General features: G+C 38.2%; 1 non-coding gene across 1 annotated transcript; it reads right to left on the reverse strand.

Moving 5' to 3' along the window:
* Nucleotides 1-8,944: 8,944 nt before the first annotated feature.
* Nucleotides 8,945-9,052, reverse strand: LOC127124235 (small nucleolar RNA R71). Its single transcript, XR_007803855.1, has one exon. It is a non-coding gene; the product is annotated as a small nucleolar RNA R71 (small nucleolar RNA).
* Between the last annotated feature and the right edge of the window lie 11,695 nt (nt 9,053-20,747).

The raw sequence follows: 20,747 nt of genomic DNA on the forward strand, positions 1-20,747 counted from the left end.
GGACATACATTTAAGGGTTATGACTGGCATGGGAAAGTGTTACATGTGGTGTCTATCATGAACCATCATTGTCGTAAAGAGTATGATTAAATACTCGTATCATGATATAGATCTTGTTTGTAGTAAAATTATGATCAGCTTGGTAGCTAATCGCTTTGGTGTCAAGTGAAAGAAGATACTGTAATCTCAGTATCTAATAGAGATTGTTTTTGAACCAATGATTTATAATCAGTTATATGGGGCATTTTCCTATCCCAGCTATGACCATACTGGCACTTTGGTAATGGTGAGCATTGATATCAACGAATGGAATGGGACGTTGGATCCTGCGAAAATTGAACTTGGTCAGAGTCAAATAAAACAGTGCCTCATAATCATGGTCATCCACCATAAATGCTGCTAATAAAAACTCTTGGAATTTAACAACTCTTCCTTTAAACACGCTCTAAATCTTGACCTTTTTATAACTACTCCCCTACAGTTCATTCAATTGTTCCTTTTAAATTTTTCACATTTCTTAAAATCACGGATAGTCGTATTAATTGAAGTTGTGCATTATGGAATCAACGCATTGATTACAACAAAATAAAGTTAAAAAAAGGCCTCAACAGAAAGAATGGTTTTTTTGGCTGCAAACATGTTTTTAGATTTTCCATTGATAAACAAGGTAATGGAAGCATTATTCTGTTACATAAAAATAAATAGAGATCAATAATGAAATCAAATTTATCATCTCATCACACACAAAAGTTAGCATATTCAACCTTGACATCTATAATGCTTTTGTTTTTTCAAGCTCATAGTTTTGTTTCGGCCTCTATCTTTTTTACCATGCATATTCTTGTTTCTTTTAAATTTATAAAATGACATAAAAAAATATTTTTAATTAAAAATTGGTGATTCAGTATCTTATTATATTCTACAATTAAATATATGTGAAAAATTAAATATAACATCAAAATATATTAAATTTGTATATAAATTTTATAATAAAATTTAATGAGATACACAAATTACTAATATTATCATTTTGAATTCAGTTAGATTAATCCAAAGTAATAATAAAAATAAATTTAATGTTTAATATTCTACGATAAAACTACAATGATATCCTGAATTTTTTTTGGTTATTCTCATTGATTCTCCTATGATGTTTCACTAACTTGAGAATTATCAACATTATTTTAAAATTTATTATATAATTTGAATGTTAATAAAAGATATTAAACATTGCATCATCTTTCATCTTGTAAATTGACGTGGATATATATATATATATATATATATATATATATATATATATATATATATATATATATATATATATATATATATATATATATATATATATATATATATATATGACAGGATTTTGAAGGGTAAAAATATATTTTTGTTAAAATAATAAGGATATAAATGGAAGAAAAAATCAAAAGCTAAAAGCTACAAGTCCAAAAGCTATTTCAAATATCTTTAAAAAAAGTTAAAAGTTAGTAAAAAACTACAAGCTAAAAGTTAAAAGACAATTAGAAAACATAGTTTTTCATTAATATGGGCTGAAAAGCTAAAAACTAAAAGCTCTTTTTTAGGTCTTATCAAACAGACTTTAAATCTAAACAATACACGATTGAACAACTTAGCATTCTTAGAGTATTATGTGATTTAGAGGCACACATAAATTTGATGTCATTTTCTATGATGAGAAGACTAGGAGGAAAAGTAAGAAAAACAAACATGATTTTGACATTAGCTGATAAATATTCTATAGTTCCTCACAAAATCGTGAAAGATGTTTAGTGAAAGTTGGAACATTTGTGTATCTTGTGGATTTTGTAATCGTTGACATTAAAGAAGAAGATGGGTCCCTATCATCTTAGGGTGACCCTTCTTACGTCAGGGAAAATGTCAACTTAGGAGACTAGTGAACCAAGGTATGAATTTTGGAAAGAAAAGATGATAATCAAGGTATATAAGGCCTACAACTTTGGGAGGATAATCTAGAGGACGGGCATGAGAAAATGCAGCAAATAAAATAAGAGGAAGAGGAGGTGCATTTGCCAAAGATGATTAAGGTCATACACAAGCAGTTTGGACAACTCTACACTCTGGTTGAAGAGAAGGATGATAGCGTAAATCTTGTAGAGGGAAACATAAGTAGAATCGAAAAGGCATGGTTCTTGAGGACAAAGAAAAATATGGAACCAAATCAATTTTTTCCATATTAGAAGAAAGTTTCTTACCCACATACACCAAAAATTGATGCAAGACAAGGTATGATGATAAAAATAAACAATATTTAGGACAACTCTAATATGAAGTATCCTCTCTAACTTGGAAGGAGAGATTTCAAGCTAATGATGTTAAATGAGTGGTAGATCAAAGGGAACCCTTCAATACTAAATTTTATTGTTCTATTTATAATTATTGTATTTTAATATTTATTGTCATTAGGATAGAATAAAATTTATTACGAGAGAACAAATAGAATAAGTTTGGGGTATAAAACTTGATCTTAAAAGAAAAAAGGCAAAACAAGATATTTGAGAAACTTTTGTAATCAATAGTGTCACACCTCTGGTGGAAGCGGAACGATCTCAATCCCATAACTTCTAACACACCTCTCTTTAATCTAACCACGACGTTAATATTAAGTTGAAATACATTTGTTATTGTTGAGCAATTATTTTGTTTTTTAGATATTACACGTCACTATGGAGCGATGCTCGTTAATTATGGTGTAGTGTTTCATAATCCTATAAATAAGAGTCATTTATACCATTTATATTTGCTCATTCTATACTCTACTCTCATATTTTATTACACTTAAGTTACCTAAACCTTAAGTAACTTTTTTTCTTCTATTTTTTAACCTCTTCGTGGCTCCACCCTGTAAGCAAAGGAAATATGTCACTTCCTCAAGTGAGCAAGAATTATCCCATGATCGATTTGTTTGTGAAGATTCTTTAACATGTTGAGAAAAAATTAGATCATGCAATCTTAATGTCGAAGCTTTACATGTCCTCACTTCGTCGTAGCTTTACACGCGTCCTTCTCAGACAAATGGATAAGGACAAAAAACAGTTATCATCCTTATTGAAATTCAAAATACTTCGTCAAAAACAACGTCAATATTGCTTCTGTCGAAATTGCGGTCTAAACCCAGAAATACTTCAAAGTCTGAAAACCAGCATTTCCTTATTACACACAAAAAACCTCTTTCGATAAGATCTTACTCTTCGACGGAAATTCCTTCTTCTTGTCGAAGTCGAGATAAAAAAATTCTTTATATAATCCAACCTTAGTGTCGAAAACTTCAGCTAACAAATTGCCCCTCAAAAATTTCATTTTCAACCAAAGGGAGAGAATGACATTTTTTGAAAGCATATTTCGACGTTACAGACTTTCCATCTTCTATGATGTCAGGGACATCATGACAACTTTCCTTAAACGTCTTCTCAAAAGCATGCGTAAATATTCTTTGCAATCATCACGTTTATAGCACCTAAGAAATCATGGGCTAGCTTCAACTACCACCATCCCCATCGCTTGTTCTCAGACGAACATGTGTCCCACCATCTCTTCAGTCATTAATGTGTGAAATGAACCATTTCTACTTCACTTATTTATAAACAATGAATATTACATTTCTTCATTTTTCTCTGTCTTAAAAACTTCTCTTACTCAAAAAGCTCTTTAAAAATTCTCCATCTTTCACAAAAAACCTAGTTTTCTTCTTCAATCATACTACATTAATTGCGTCTTCTATTAAAACTACCAAAGATTCATCCAAGGCCACCAAAGAATCCAGGAAAACGTCTGGTCTCGCTCCAATCCACAAGGCGTTAGGTCCAACTACTATGGGTAATCAATAGTATGTACCTGAACCTCCACTCATTAAAGAGAAAAGAATAATCTACCAATCACAGGTATTAGTTCCCATTTTTGTTTATGGAAAAACACACGTTATGTTAGGACCTTTACTAAACGCAATGGTTAATCCTGATAGTCTTAAGGATTTTTTTCCAACCTACCATCGCTACAAACCCATAGCTAATGGGAAGAAACCTAGGGTTAGCAATGAAACTGTTGAAGACCTATACCCTGACCATCAAAGCATGCCCTCAATAGAAAAACCCATTGATCTAGATTATATGAATAATGGTTTTAGGCTATTTCGATTGTTTCCTTTATTTAAGGATCACTTTGATTACCTAGGCTGATAAAAGAAAACAGAGAACAAAAAATCCCAAGTTTGGAAAAACATGCGTATCTTCGACATGATCCAATTGTCGAAGGTTGGACCAGGGTCTTATCAGTCTATGTTAGTCTCTTCTTTGTATTTCTGGGATAGCACCCATAATAGTTTCCATTTCCCCTGTGGTATGATGACACCTACCTTGTTCGACATTTCTGCCATTACGGTGCTCAAACCGACTGAGGACCCTTACGACCCAAATGTTATGGCTGAGGACACCATTGGTTTCGACACCACCAAGGCTGCCTTTACCACCTATATAGCGTATTATCAAGACAAGAGTTTTGTCGAAGTTTCTGATCATGAACATATTGCTTTCCTTGCCCTTTGGTTATCTCGCCACATCTTCTGTTCAAAGTCCCTACAAGTAGCGAAGAAATTTCTGACTATGGCGAACCAACTTCATGTTGGACATAACCTCTGCCTCAGTGAAATGATCTTGGCTAGCCTCTATGAGTCTCTAGGAGAAGGCATCACAACTCTCAAGCGTATTCAACCTAAAGGAAGCCTGTTACTCTTTGGTCCTTTCTGGTTGCTGCAACTATGGTTGAATGCTACCTTCGAAACATCTCTTCCAGTTCGAAACCCCATAGATGCAGAGGCTGGAGAGATCAAAAATAGGAGGGTCGAAGGGACACGCCTTGCTCTGCTGACTCCTAGTGATGAAGGAATGAACCTACAAAAAACCTTCATTGTCTATGTGATGATGTTCACCAAGCGTTATAACTTTACTTCATCCATGACCCCCTTCTCCCACAGAATGTGTGGCCCTGAGTGGTTTATAAGAAAATTCCATGCTCCTTCGAAAGATCAAGAAGAAGAATCCCTTGCCCTTGACTGTTGGGTCTTTGAAGATGTTCTCCTCACAAGGAGTTTGGAAGCAACTAGCCATAATATGACCTTGAGTTGACTTTCCCTAATGTTTGAATCTTTGAAGCATTCTACCTCTAGTTATCCAACTCTTGGAATGGTAGGCTTATGATCGACCGACCTTTGGAGAGTTGGACTCACTGAGCTCTTTAGGTGGCTTGCCCCTGTCTGAGTCTTGCAAGGATTTGTTCTTTGACTAGACGACTCTTGGAGTGATTGGATCGGATTGAATGATTCTCGAGGTTTTTTGCCCCTTACTGGACTTCTTTCACATGATCAAGTTCCTTAACTGGCGGTGCATTATTGGTATTCCTTTTATTCTAAATGTTGACTTACAAATAAAAGTGTTCATTCAAAAATGGTAATTTTAATGCAATCCAAATGAAAATTTTGAAATCAATCATTATTGAAATGATGGTGATATACAATGAACGAGTCAATGATCAGGACACAATATTGATCTAGCCATTCACAAGGTGGAAGATGATGCAATCAATACAAATGATTAACAAAGATCTTTCGGAGTCAAGTTAACACAACCTTGTTGTAGTATGCTTTCAAAACAACCATGCCTTAATTAGGTCTTTTAAGGGTTATAACGTGGCCTGGCTCACAATTTTTGAACAAAAGGATATAAGGCTCAAAAGACACCCCTTCTTCCTGATGACTTCCATTCCTATATTCAAACAAGTCAACACACGCATTCAATCTCCAAGAGGGTTTGAAGGTGTGATGGTAAAGATGAGGATTCAAGATGACATTTTCTTGAAATGACAGTCACCTTATTTTGTTTTTGTTTAGGGTTTTGTTTCCTCTTTTTTTTATCCCTAATTTTGTCTGGACCACTTCTTTGAAGCTTTCAGTCCACCGGGATGCCCTGATTTTTTGCCTAAGTCATCTTTTATGGTATTCAACTTAATGGGCTTTTTCTTTCTTTTCTCTCTTTTTTAAAGGTTGTGACTGCCATGTTATTGGTGGATGAGGGTCAACCAACACAAATTGTATCCTTTATCAACTTCTTCGACATTTCAAGATGTGCACAAAGAGTAGCATGTGGTTGAACCTCTTTGGAGTGTGTGTAGAGATGAACATATTCGCTTTAAAGATCGAATGCACGATCAAACTATCTAAACACAACTACCCTAGTTAAGATTAAGGGTTTTAATTCCGAAAGAAGCACAAACTTTTAGGCTCAAAGTGGTTGACTAGGGATTAACTCCTTATCTCTTCGGTATTTGGGGAATTTGAAACAATACCTTACATCATCAACAAAGTTCTCTTTGAAAGCACACCACAACAATTATGGGTAATTGAATTTCATCATTCTCCCTCCAGTCTTTGCTGAAACAACAATTTGATAAAGAAATGAAAGAGAGAAAATATTTTTTTCTTCTTTTTTTGATATAAATGGAAAAAGAGTGAATACAAATGGATTGATTTAAAATGCATGATTACTATTAATATTATCATTAAAAGAAAACAACAGTGCTTAAAAGCAAACAACCTTTAACATACAAAGAAAATACAAATGAAATGCTGAAACATCCAAATGTTTGAGGATGACCTTTTCTGCTTGACTTGCTGGCTCTGGGAAGTACCTTATGAAGCCGTCACTTTCACTAGGGAAATGGACCGTTCACCATATTAGGGCCATCAAAAGTCAACTTCCCTTTGTTGATCATGTGTTGAACTTCTTCTTGGAAGACCTTACAATCTTCAATTGAGTGCCCCGCTACTCCATCATGAAACTTACATTGGACATCCGGGTTGTACCAAGGAGGGAATGGGAAATTCATGGATCTGGTCTCTCTAGGAGCTATCGATGAGCTTAGGACTAATTGAGACCAAGATTGACTATACATCATTGGGATCGGGTCAATCTGGAAAGTCTCTTTTTCTTGTCGGTGTGGAGATTCACATTGATTCTAACGTCGATGTTGATTATTTGGATTTCAAGCCCTATGATTCTGAAGTTTATGTTGACACGGAACCTAAGTTGGCTGATTCGGCGGAACTTTCCACGGTTGCTGATATTGAGGACCGAGAGGTAATGGTTTATGGAATTGAACAATCGTTGCATATGGATGCTAATGATAGGGAACCAGAGTCGAAGTTTGTGGAGCCTGGTGAGTTTCTGAGGTTGAATCAGTTTCGTCCTCCTCTTCCTCTTGGGAATCACCAAGGGATTCACTCTCAATAGTCTGCATACTCGAGACACCTTGGAGTATTTTTCTTTTGAGGTCACTCTCGATGTGTTCTCTAACTCTCACCAGGTCAAAGAATCCTGTTGATGCACTTCCTACCATCCTTTTGAAGTATGGGTTCTGCAGGTTATCCATAAACATGTCAACTAACTCTTTCTCTAAGAGCGACAGTTCAACATGGGCAACAAACTCTCTCCATCTTTGGGCGTACTCCTTGAACGACTCATTACTCTTTTGAGATAGATCTTTCAATTGAAAGCGAATGGGAGCCATGTCCAAATTGTATTGACACTACTTCAAAAAAGCATTAGCTAGGTCCGACCATGACTAAATATGACTTCTTTATAATTACATGTAATAACTCAACGATGCCCCACTCAAACTATATTGAAAACAGTGAACCATTAGCCTATCGTCGAGAGAATAAGAGGTTAGTTTTGGGCAAAATATCACCAAATGGTGTTTTGAGCAGTTATTCCCTTTGTACTTCTGAAAGTCAGATACTTTAAATTTTTGGGGTATAACCAGGCCAGACACTAAACACATTTTTAAAGCATCCAGATAAAAAGCATCATGCCCATATATAGCTTTAAGTTCTTCATCCAGCACACGATACTTTTCAACGATCTCAATAACCTTTTCAACGATCTCAATATGTGGAGTGACAACATGACTTTTATGGTTTTTAAACATAACACGGACTGCGCGAAAGTGAGTAGTGTTTTTAAGTTAATAATTTCTTCCAAAAAAAAAATTCAACAACAAAAAATAAACGGTAAAGGTTTATTGAGTCCTAGAGGAGTGATTGGAAATTACATTTCGATATCGCTTTTAATTGTTTTCAGAAACAAACTTTAATTATATTCCCCTTCTCAAACAAAAATCGATCAACCTTAATTTTACATAGCAACTGTAGATAACAGTTAAGTTGACTAAAAGTCTCTGTGGGTTCGATATCTTTTGTATTATTTTGATAAAGTCTGTGCACTTGCGGATAAGCTACCACACGAGTTAGTACATCAAGTTTTTGACACCGTTGTCGGAAACTTTTATTTAGTCAACATTGTAACTCAATTAATGTGCCGTATAGATTAAGGCAATTTTATTTTATTTTTATCGATTGTATGCCCAACAGTCCCTCTAACAAAGAGAAGTTAGAACAATTGATCCCTGAAATCGAGTGTTACATTCACCTGAAACGTCGAATATTTGAACTTAGAGCCATATTTGAACCCATGGTTGAAGCTAATAAATGTCCCCTCAAGGACTATGTAGTTCTGTCTCAGGATAAATCGCACTCAAGCATTGTTCCACCTGCAATCTAGGCGGACTCTTTTGAACTGAAACCGTCTCTGGTGCAAATTGTGCAATAAAACCAGTTCTCTAGAAATACCACCGAGGACTCAAATCTTTATTTATCAGTGTTTGTACAATATGTAGACATATTAAAGAGTAGCGGTGCAAATCCAGAAGCCATTAGACTACGTTTATTTCCATTTTCCCTAAGAGATAGAGCCGGAGCATGGCTACAGTCTCTACCCGCGAACTCAATCACAACTTGGAATGAACTCAAGAGGGTATTCTTAGCCAGATATTTTCCACCAAGCAAAACGACAGTATTAAGAAATCATATAACTAAGTTTAAACAAGCCGAAGGAGAATCACTTTTTGATGCTTGGGAAAGATATAAAGATATGATAATATTATGTCCTCATCACAGATTAGAATAATGGCTTATCATTCATACTTTCTACAATGGTCTACTATACAACACGAGAATGACTGTAGATGTTGTTATTGGCGGAGCCTTAATATACAAGCCCTTCGAGGAAGCCTACCAACTTATCGAAAACATGGCTCAGAATCATTATCAATGGGGAACTAAAAACGCAACAGAAATGAGGAATGTTCGAAGTCAATTGATTTGATCATGTAAATTCTATAGTCGATGCACTAACCCAAAAGATAAACAATTTAACTATAACCACTCCAGCCATTGTAAATTCAGTAGCCCCAAACTGTGAAATTTGTAGAGTCCAAGGATATATGGCTACTGATTTCCAAATCTTGACTGGAACTACATCAGACCATGTCAATTATGCACAAGGAAATCCTTATTCTAATACCTATAATCCTAGATGGAGGAATCATCCCAACTTTTCTTGCAAGAATAATAACCCATTGTTTGCGCCAAGTCCTCCACCTACAAACCCTTCAAGTTATCAAAAGGGAACTGCTACTGCTCCTCTTGCTCCTAGAAAGTCAAACTTAGAACTTATGATGGAAAATTTCATTTTATCCTAAACCCAGAAAAACAAAGAGTTCATGAATCAAAACTTTCATACTAACGAGCTGGTAAAACAATTAGCAAATAAGGTTGAAGCCATATCTACGCATAACAAGATGTTGGAGACTAAAATATCTCAAGTTGCTACTGCAACAAGAAGCCACTACTGCTACAACAGACACATTTCCAAGACAACCTCAACCAAATCCTAAGGCACATGCAAATGCTATCACACTGCGAAGTAGGACAGAGTTAGATGGACCAATGGACCCAAGATTTGAAAACCCTATGATGTATAAGAAAGTATAGGAAGAACCTGAAAAGGTTAATGATGAGAGTCAAATAAGAAAAACAATAAATTAAGAGGAAGAGAATATCACTAATAAGGATGCCATCGAGAAAGAGAAAACTTATGTACCTCCACCTCTGTATAAACCAAAAATATCATACCCTCAAAGACTAGCCAAAACCAAGAATGAGGGTCAATTTAAGAAATTCATCTTTCTCCTAAAACAACTTCATTTTACTATACCTTTCACTGAGGCTATTACTCAAATGCCCTCATATGCTAAGTTCCTAAAAGAGGTCTTGTCGAATAAGAAGAAACTTGAAGATGACGAGAGAGTTGCACTCACCGCAGAGTGTAGTACCATTATCTAAAACAACATGCCACCTAAATTGAAAGACCATGGTAGTTTTTCTATCCCTTGTGTAATAGACAAGTTTGTCATCGACAAGGCATTATGTGATCTCAGAGCTAGCGCCAGTTTGATGCCTCTATCCATTTGTAAAAAACTAAAGCTAGGAGACTTGAGACCCACTAGAATGTCCCTCCAATCGGAAGATCGTTCTGTTAAGTACCTTGTAGGAATGCTGGAAAATATTTCAATTTGCATTGGCCAATTTTATAATCCTACTAACTTCATAGTCATGGATATAAAGGAAGATTCCAATATACCCATCAATTTAGGAAGACCTTTCTTGGCCACAGCCGGTGTGATAATAGACGTGAAATGAGGGAAGTTAACATTTAAGGTAGGAGAGGAGAAAATCGAATTTATCCTTTCTCAATTTCTAAACACCCCTGCTATAGACGACACTTGTTGTTTTATAGACATCATGATGAATGCATAAAAGAGTTATCATCCACACCTCCCTATCCAATTACATAAATAGTAGAACTTCCAGCCGATGAAATGAAAGATGAGGATGAATACCATAGCTGATATGTAGATGATGACCTAAGAGAATGCTTAGCAATTACACCTGGTCCTATTCCAAACCCTAAGCAACCATCAGCAGAACTTAAGATTATGCCCAAGAATCTAAGATATGAGTTTTTTAACGAGCAACTTGATCACCCGATCATAGTTAGTGACAATCTCAATGATGAAGAAACTAAGAGACTTTTGATGGTATTAAGGAAGTGTCCTACGACTATAGGTTATAACATTTCAGATCTAAAATGGATAAACCCCTATGTATGCATGCATATAGTTATGCTAGAAGGGGACTCTAAAACCTCTAAAGAGCATCAATCCTATCATGAGTGATGTAATAAGGAAGGAAGTACTAAAGTTGCTAGGAGCTGTAATAATCTATCCAATCTCAGACAATCAATGGGCTAGCCCAATGCACGTAGTCTCAAAGAAAGCAGGTATTATAATTGTAAAAAATGACAAGGGAGAGTCTGTTGCTAAACACACAGAAACTGGATGACGTATGTGTATAGACTATATGAAGCTAAACAAAGCAACTCGGAAGGACCATTTCCCCATTTTATTCATTGATCAGATGCTCGAACATTTAGCTAGACATTTGTATTTTTGTTATTTAGACTGATACTCAGGATTTTTCCAAATTCCGATTCACCCAAATGACCAAGAGAAAACAACTTTTACATGTCCTTATGGAACTTTCGCCTACCCTTGAATGCTATTTGGACTATGAAATGCTTCTGCAACCTTCCAAAGATGCATGATAACAATATTCGCAGACTTCTTAGATGACATCATGTAAGTTTTTATGGATGATTTTTCCGTATGCGGATCTACTTTTGAAGGATTCCTAGCTAACTTAGATTTTTTTTTGGAAAGGTGCGTGAAGGTCAACCTAGTACTAAATTGGGAAAAATGTCACTTCATGGTGAAGGAATGCGTAGTCCTAGGACACATAGTATCTGAAAGAGAAATTGAGGTTGATAAAGCCAAGATAGAAGTCATAGAGAACATCCAACCACCTAAAACAATTAGAGAGGCCAGAAGCTTTCTTAGACACGCCGGATTTTACCGACGCTTTATAAAAGATTTTTCTAAGATTACTAAACCTTTAACTAGTCTTCTGATGAAAGATGTTGAATTCACATTCGATGAAAAATGCCTCGAATATTTTAATCTCCTTAAACACACATTAATCTCCTCCCCTATTACGCAACTGTAGCACCTCAAATTTGCACCTACCCTTTGTACATACATTCTCATATTAGGTCATAACATTAACATAGTCCACTGCATAACATTGCATTGTCCCTTTTGCCCAAGTGCAAGCCATTCAGAAGAATTAGGTCAAACTGGTCAGGAGATCAGTCAATCAAGCAAGTCAGTGCATTTTCCTTTGAGGCAAGGCCCTAGGGTTGGTCCAACATGTTCACATGACCTAGGGGTCCTTTTGAAGTGTTTTGGTCAAAGATTGGGTGCCCAGAAGTCATCAGTCATGGCTCAGTTCACCAGAAACCCTAAAAAGTCAACCATGGTCAACTGTGGTCAACTGTGCCTGATTTTATGGATTTCAAGGTGGGAAATGGTTTGAAGGGGTTCATTCATGTCCATATAGGCCTCATATAACATGTCAAACATCATCATGGAAGAATTTGAAGTCAAACAAGAAATTTCCAAAAATAGAAAGTTGACCTGTAATTGGAATTTGCCAAAAATGGAAAGTCTTGATCCTCAAAATTACATCATGATACAAGCTTCAAATGAATTTTTGCCCAACATGAAAGTTGAAGATCTTGTTCTCCCATTTTCAAAAAGTCCAAGAACACTCAATTCCCATGAATGGTTGGCAAGTTATGATCAAATCATTCTCAAAAATTTTGAACTTCAAAGTGGCATATCTTCCAAACCATTTGGCCAAATTGGGTGGGTTTTTTTGCTACAAGTCACATTTGATGCCCTCTTTCCAAATATGTCATCACAATTTACCAAAAACTCACCAATCAAAATGGCACTTTTTGAAGTGACTTGAATTATTTCAAGTGAGGTGAAAAAGTGATTTTACAATTTAAGCCTTTCCAATATATTTTGCCAATTGAAATTGCTAAGAAATCATATTTGGAGTGTGTACAAGGCCCACTTTCGCAGCTGTAACCACAGACTTTGCCATTTGAGTGAAAATTGACAAATTAACCAAAACACCTCCAATTACAAAAATCCAATTACCACATAACTAACCAAGCTTAAGGACACTAAAACACAGTATATATTCTTCATTTTCTGCAGAAGAAACCCTAGCAGCCACTATTCACAAACAGAAAACCTTTTTTCTCTCAAAGATCCATCTTCTTCATTTGGCATTTTTTCTAAAAAATTCCAAGGCACACGAACTGGATTCAATTGTTCCATGATATACCAACTATTTGGGACCATTTGCTAGCCTCGAATCTCAACGGTGAAGCCACTTTCATGGACTGTTTTGCTAAGCTCCTTCCAATGGCAGATCTCGATTTGAACAAAACCAAAGGTTGCTGAGCTAAAATCATTCCTCCATTCATCTTTTGGAAGTTGTTAGAATATCTGTTTCAATAATTTACTACCAAATCATCACTGTTTCATCATTTTCTTCAAGATCAAGTAAGAATTCGATTTTCACTATTTGCAAAACCATGATATGCTTTGTATAGATCCTTTCTTGCTGGTCATTATGAGCTTTGAGTTGATGAAAATGGTTGAGTATTTACAAAGATATGCTGAAATGAAACTTGGTGTTCTAAGATGTTTTTGCTTGATTCATGATGCTTAGCTTGATTTAATGTAAATGGTGGTTGGATTTGTGTTGTTCATGCTCAGATGTGTCGACTGGTGTATTTAATTTCTTTTTCTGGGCAAGAATTTTTTCCACGATTTTGGGGATGAAGATGAATGCATGTACTGTTCATAAACCCTAACGCCATGCCCAGTTTCTGTTTGCCCGTGTTTTGATTTTCATGCTGCATGGTATCACTGTTCCATCACGCCTTGGCCAATCAGAAGGCAGCGTTCTTCTGTCCCATACGCTGCGTTTTATTTTAAGTTCCACTTAATTGCAAAAATGCCATTCCGTGCCATCTTGTCTCATTAAGTCATGTTATTATTTCAATTATTATTTCATTTTGTGACCAAACTTGCAAAATTCATAACACATTCATCTTTGATCCAAAATTAATGAGACTTTTTGCAAATTGTTCCTCACAATCTCTAGTTATTTGTCATGATTTTTCCAGAATTTTTGGATGAATGGATTTTTAATTGTGCTAGGGTTTGTGACATGTGCTCATTTCATGTATACTTTGCCAAATCAATTGTGAAATGATGATGCTTTATCCAATGCCTTTGAAATTTTTCGTACTTAAACTAGACACATTCATGGTGATTTTGGTGTAGAGTTTGTGAATTTATCATTGCTGGTTTGGGAGTTATGATTTTTTGAATTAGGGTGTGACAATTTGTGTCACACCATTGATGTCCAATTTCATGATTTTATTTACCTTGCCTAATGAACTCAATTTGGTCTGATTTTTTGCATGAACATACTTGTGGATGTCTAGTATACATGTGATTTTTTGTGGAATTATTGATGGCATTTCCCATTTGTTTGAGATTTTTCTCCCCTGTTTGCCCAAAATGTTGACTTTTGTGACACTTGATGCCATTTGTTTTGTGAAATTCTCATACATTATTGGATGGACATGAAATTTGACATGTGATTAGTAGACATCTTAAGGTTTATCATGGTGTTAGTCCCATTCATTTATCATTTGCTATCACTGATTTATGATTTATTTAAGTTGATGTATGTTTGGTTGACTTCTTCGAGCATGTATGAACTTGCCCTGCCTTTCTGATTTTCATTTCCCTACCTCCCATGATCCAATTGAGCTGAAATTTGGTATGCTTACCATGATATGGATTATGTTTGATCATGACTTATTTGATGATTTTTTGGAATGTTTATGATTGGTTTTGAATTGAGTCTTGCTGTTGACTTCTATGAGCTTCCATATGCCATGTCTTGACCTAATTTGCTTATGAAATCATGATGATGAATGATATGATTATGGAACCAATTGAGTTTGCTTCTTGATTGTTTAAATATGATTTTGATTGGATTTCACTTGCTGTTTTGACTTTCTCATCCCCTTTTGACCCTAGGCTTGTCCTAGTGGTCCTGTTACTCATGTTTGAGTTCATTTTTCAGGATAAGAAGCAGTTGCCTTAGAGAGATCAATACAAATTGATTGATGCTTGATTGATTATCATGACTAACTTGTTTGTTTTGTAGGTTGCTTGGCTCACATGCTTTGAGCCTTGTGCATTGCACAATTAACTGATTGTGTAGACTGTTGATCCTTATCTCATTTTGCTTTGACTTTGACTTGTATACTGATGTTGTCTGACTGGTTTCAGGTACCTTTAGTTGCTTTTAGTTCCTTGTGAACTTTGCTTTGCTTTGCTTGAATAGAAATTTGCATTGAGGTATAATTTCTTATCTTCATGTAGTCTGGAAGACCTGGCCTGTTACTTGGCCAGGCAACTATCTGAAGTCCTCCTTAAGAGGCAATGTTTGTGACTGTTTACATTTGTCCTTGTATAGAGTCAAAGACCTCCTAAGTGAAAAGGCAATTGGCAGAACCCAAGGGATATGCAACCTATCCCCTGCTATTCTGTGTGTCATCTGCTTTGCTCACACCACTGTGTTGATGCATTACAGATACAAACCCAAGATCTTGTACAATTGTACAGTTGAGTCAGTTTCAAATGTGTAGAAGGGTTCCCACTTTCTGAACCCACACATTCTTGTCTTAAGCTCTCCCAGGCCAGGGATAAGAGCTGTGAAGTCTCATCTTCACTCACCTTTCATCTGCTTCACCTTAGCCCCTCAATGGCAAGGTTAAGAGCTAACACTACCCAGTTACAGTGGTTTGTTTGTTGAGGTTGATATGACCCCTCGACTAAAACCTAACCTTGATTGAGCCCATTGCTTGCATATAGTGTGTGCTACTTGTGCTTGTGTGTTTGCTTTAGCTTGCTTCCTGTGCAAGTTAGGTTTAGTTTAGCTTGCTTCCTGTGCAAGTTAGGTTTGGTGTGGCTTGCTTCCTGTGCAAGTCATGTTTAGGATAGGCTTGCTTCCTGTGCAAGTTAGCTAGAAACCTTAACTTAGGGATGATTTTGCATGATAACATCTAGGCTCGAGTCGTAGTCTCCCTAGTTGTGTCTCCCTCTGTTATCTGGTTAGGCTAGTCCTGTATCCCTATGTAGGGGAACTACGTCGCCCTGATTCTCATACCAGATGAGGTACGTAGGCAGGAGATCGTGCGAGATCTCTCCGGGCACCCTTTTCTCTCTTTTTGTGTGTGTGCTTGACAGTTATAGGCTCGAGTTCCCGACTCCCTATTAACTTGTTTGGTTGTTGTGTGCTTGGAAGCTGATGTAAGTCCATCGAGTGGCATTCGGGTTCCAGTGTGCGTGTGTTTTGGTTCGGATGCCGATGTAAGTCCAGTGATTGGCGTTCGGGCTCCACGTTTGCCTTTTTGTGTGTGTTTTGGTTCGGATGCTGATGTAAGTCCAGTGATTGGCACTCAGGCTCCATGTTTGCCTGCTTGTGTGTTTGTTTGTTTGGCGTGCGTGTAGCCGAACTACGGCAACTCTGATTCTCATGTTCAGATGAGATACGTAGGCATAAGATGCGATGTCTTGCCGAGTTCCTTGTTAACTAACAACTAACCCTTGTTTGCTTTCACCCTCGTTGCGATTCTTTTCTCTCGCCCTCGTTGTGATTGAAACCTTTCCCTTTCTCTTGCCCTAGTTGCAATCGAGACCTTTGTTCCCGTAGTTAGCTGAACTACGTTTTGCTCTGATTCTCATTCTAGATGAGATACGTAGGCATAAGACGCGATGTCTTAGCGAGCACACGTCTCCTTCACCCATAGGTAGCCGAGCTACGAAGACTTTGATTCTCATATTCAGATGAGATACGTATGTAGTGGATGCGACATCCGTGCGAGTCATTTTCTTTTGACCTTTTCTTTTAGTAAATAGTACATTAGATAAACACACACCCTTTAGACAAGAAACAAACAAGAGTGGATCCCGTAGAGTACTACGGATGCGTAGGGGTGCTAATACCTTCCCTTCGCATAATCGACTCCCGAACCCAAGATTTGGTTGCGAGACCTTGTCTTTTCCTTTCCTTTCTCCAGGTTTACTTCGAGCGTTTCCTTTCCCTCCTTTGGGATAAATAACGCACGGTGGCGACTCTTCTGTCATTTCTTTCTCGCCGGTTGTTTTTTTCGCACCTCTGTAATTTTCGGGCTGCGACAGCTGGCGACTCTGCTGGGGATGCGGTTTCCCTAAGCGAGTCCCTCCTAGCTTTTGTAGGTTTCTTGTTTGTTGGGTGTTTATTCTTTTGTACAGTTATTTATTTTCAGCATTTACCTGCTTTACCTTATTGCATTCATGTACATATGTTTGTTGTATCTGTGGGTTCTGTGGGTTGTCTGTTTGTTGGGATGGGATATTTTGTGAGAAATAAGCCCACTACCCAGGCTTAAGTGTACACATAGGTGTTAGAGTGGATAGTCATGAGGCTTGCATGGCATGTTGCTATGATAAGTCGTTCATGAGACCCACATTCCAGACGAGGTTTCTGTTGGATATATTTTGTCCTATGGGTGTTCCATAATGACAGATATTCCTTTAGAAATCGTCGACTCTGGTGACCATTTCCCGAGAACTCAGTCGAGGCCTCTCCTCCGAGACGTGATTATGTTAGCTCTGGTGGGCGCATTCTCACTGCTCAATCCGAGGACCCCGAGACTGGGAACTTGCTTTAGGATATCCTGTTGAGGGGAGTCAGCAAAGGTCTTTTATCCCGTAATAATGCCAAACCTTCAGTGGTAAACGTATTATTCTCGACTGAAGGGCTGAAGCTGACAAACTTCTGTTCTTAGAACCTACCAGTGAGGGGAGGGTTTGATCTCTACAGATACGGTTTCTGCCAGTGGTGCTGTGATGGTGACTTTGGTTCAGCCAAATTTATGGACATTTATTTCTGGGACGCCGGAGTTCTGTCCGTGGTTTATCAATGGGTTCCGTTTATTTCGGATCCCCGGGTTGAATTTGAAAGTACCTGTTCAGAGGATCTGACTGTCATCCGTTCAGTGGATGTTCCTGTGATGATAGTGATGTAATCTCCAGTTCCGTTTATTTCGGAACTCCCCAAGTCGGATTTATGGTGACTTAGTCCCGATGACTGTGACTAGTTCAGAGAATGGGTCTTCAGATGACTTGGTAGCGCAGTGACTTGCATTCATGCATTTGCATCGCATTCATCTGCATTTAACTCGTGTCTATCCGTACTCAGGGTCCACTTTTTGATTAAGATTCTGGTTGAGAGATATCCAGATGTCGGAATGTTATTGATGAAAAATTATCTGTCTCTGTGAAACCAAAATCAAAGGAATATTCCTGGTACGGATAGACATTGCATGCGTGAGTCATACTAACCCATTTGCTGTTTTGAAGGTGTCAACCGGTGCGCATAGCTCTTCCATTCAGACATACAGTCAGACTCAACAAATCCAAGCTGATGGATCTTCCCAACGCCGACATCCTTGAACTGAAAGAGATGATGAGGGGATTGTTCAGTATTGTGCAAGGGCTTGCCTTGGGGCAGAAAGCCATGTCTGAGAGATTGGAAAGGATTGAGAGCTGGATGATCAAGGAGAAAGTTCAGGGAAAAGCTCTATCATCCGATGTAACAAATCCCTCTGGCTCGGTAGCAAAGAAACTCTCTGACAGTGGTCCGCTAAAAAAGGAGGTTGAGTCAAGTGGTGTGCCAGCAAAGAGAGAACGCAGTAAGGATCGTTATCATCCTTATGTTGTTGCTGTAACCACTCTTGTTGGTAACTCACCCGTACCCCCGCAACAACCACCACCTCAACAGAAGGCACCGAGAGCTAGGAGCCAGGTGAAGAAAAAGAAGGAGGATCGTCAGTTTGAGGAGCCACCTGTGACCTACACCCTTCTGTTCAGGAGATTGAGGGATTTGGGGTTAGTCCGGCCAAGGATTTTGATTCCCATAGCACAACAGAAGAGGCCTGCACACTATGATGAGAATGCTAGTTGTGAATTCCATTCTGAGGCACCCGGGCACAGTGTTGAGGGTTGTAGAGCTTTCAAGCATGTCGTACAGGATATGGTGGACTCCAAGACCATCAGCTTGGCCCAGATAATGAATGGGGATGTCAACCTGGTACCCAGGCAGGGTCCTGTAAAAGTGAAGATGGTGATAAAGGTCAAGAAAGGAATGGAGATGACTGAGGAAGATCAGCTAAAGGTTCCCCTGGCTGTGGTTCCAAAACCTCTGGTGCAGGATGGAGTCTTCCCTGTGGTTGATAATTGCTGTGCGGCCGTTGCCACAGAGGGGTGTGTATTGATGGGAGACACGACCCAGAAGATGAAAGAAGTAGAAACGGACATTGGAAAACTTGAAATACCCAGTCAAGCAATCGAAACCGTCCAGGTGGAGAGCGCTCTTGTTGTCGAGAAAGAGAAGAAGCTGTCCATTTCTTCTTATAAACAAGCTCTAGAGGTGGTGAAGAACCAAGAGGCCCGAGGTTGGGGCAGGATCATCGACATAGTGGTAAAGGCAGACATGTTCGGGATTGGTTATCCAGATCAAGAGTCGTCTAGACCAAACAGAGGACGTCGTCCACCGTACATCTTTGTCAGTGCAGGAATGTTGGATCCTGATCATGCTTGCTCAGTGAGTGAAGAGATTGACCGTGACCGCAAGCTCGAGCTGTGGATAAAGTCGTGCGTACTAGGCAACTGGAAGGTCTCCAAAAGCATCACTGTCGCTCATCCGGAAGTGTGGTATTTCTGTTTTAATTTTGTTTGCATGAAAGCCATACGTTTTGCCCAAAACGTACTGGTCCATTGTAAGGGCCATCTCATGTGTTTCATTTTGCAACGTTTTGCATCGGTAATAAATGGATGTTTTTGTGATTAAAAGCGGTGTTCCTTGTTTTTCCTTTTTTACAGTTTAAAAAAAATAAAAATGGCAATGTTTTTCGTTTTTCTTTTGAACTTGTCTCGTTCCAACCTCGAAAGTGATTACCCTCCTGATCTCATCGATAACAATTTGGTTACACCTTTATATGACTTCGACAATTCGATCTATCATGCCGAAGGAGAAGGCGAAGAAGATTGTGATTTGTTGGAATTAGCCGGGTCGTTGAAACCAGAGGAGAAGGTGATTCAACCGCATGAGGAGTGCTCAGAATTGTTGCTCCAAGCACCGCCGAGATCAGAAAGCGAATATTGAGGCCGCTTCAGAGGCAAGTCAAGAACAGGATGGTATATGTGCGCCTGGTTGTATCTAGATACACCAAGGTAGGATACCAATGTTGTGGAGGCACGAGTTACAATGGAGAAGACTGTCCTCCAGGGAAGTGGAAACTGGTGCTGAAAGATGAGAATGTGTGCGGACTGTCGAGACGTGAGCTGAGCTAATCTGAAAGATGAATTCCCGGTACGTCACAACGAGGTATTGGTTGATTATAATGCTCAGTTTATCTTCATGGATGGCTTCTTGGCCGAGACCAGATTGAACTGTTGCCAGATGATATGACGTAAACCATGTCCATCGCACAAGGGGCACCTTCTGGTTATAAGGTGATGTCGTTCAGTATCGAGAAGGCCGGTGCCAAGTATCAGAAGTCTAGGGTGACTTTGTTTCATGATATGATTCATCGTGAAAGCAAATGCCATGTTGATGACATGATGGCAGAGTCCCAAGCAGAAGAGGGGCATCCGGTGGATCAAGTTGCTTGACAGGTAGAGATGACTCATACTGTTGAGTTCGAATCAGT

The sequence above is a fragment of the Lathyrus oleraceus genome, chromosome 2 (assembly GCF_024323335.1).
Source record: "Lathyrus oleraceus cultivar Zhongwan6 chromosome 2, CAAS_Psat_ZW6_1.0, whole genome shotgun sequence".
Taxonomy (NCBI): domain Eukaryota; kingdom Viridiplantae; phylum Streptophyta; class Magnoliopsida; order Fabales; family Fabaceae; genus Lathyrus; species Lathyrus oleraceus.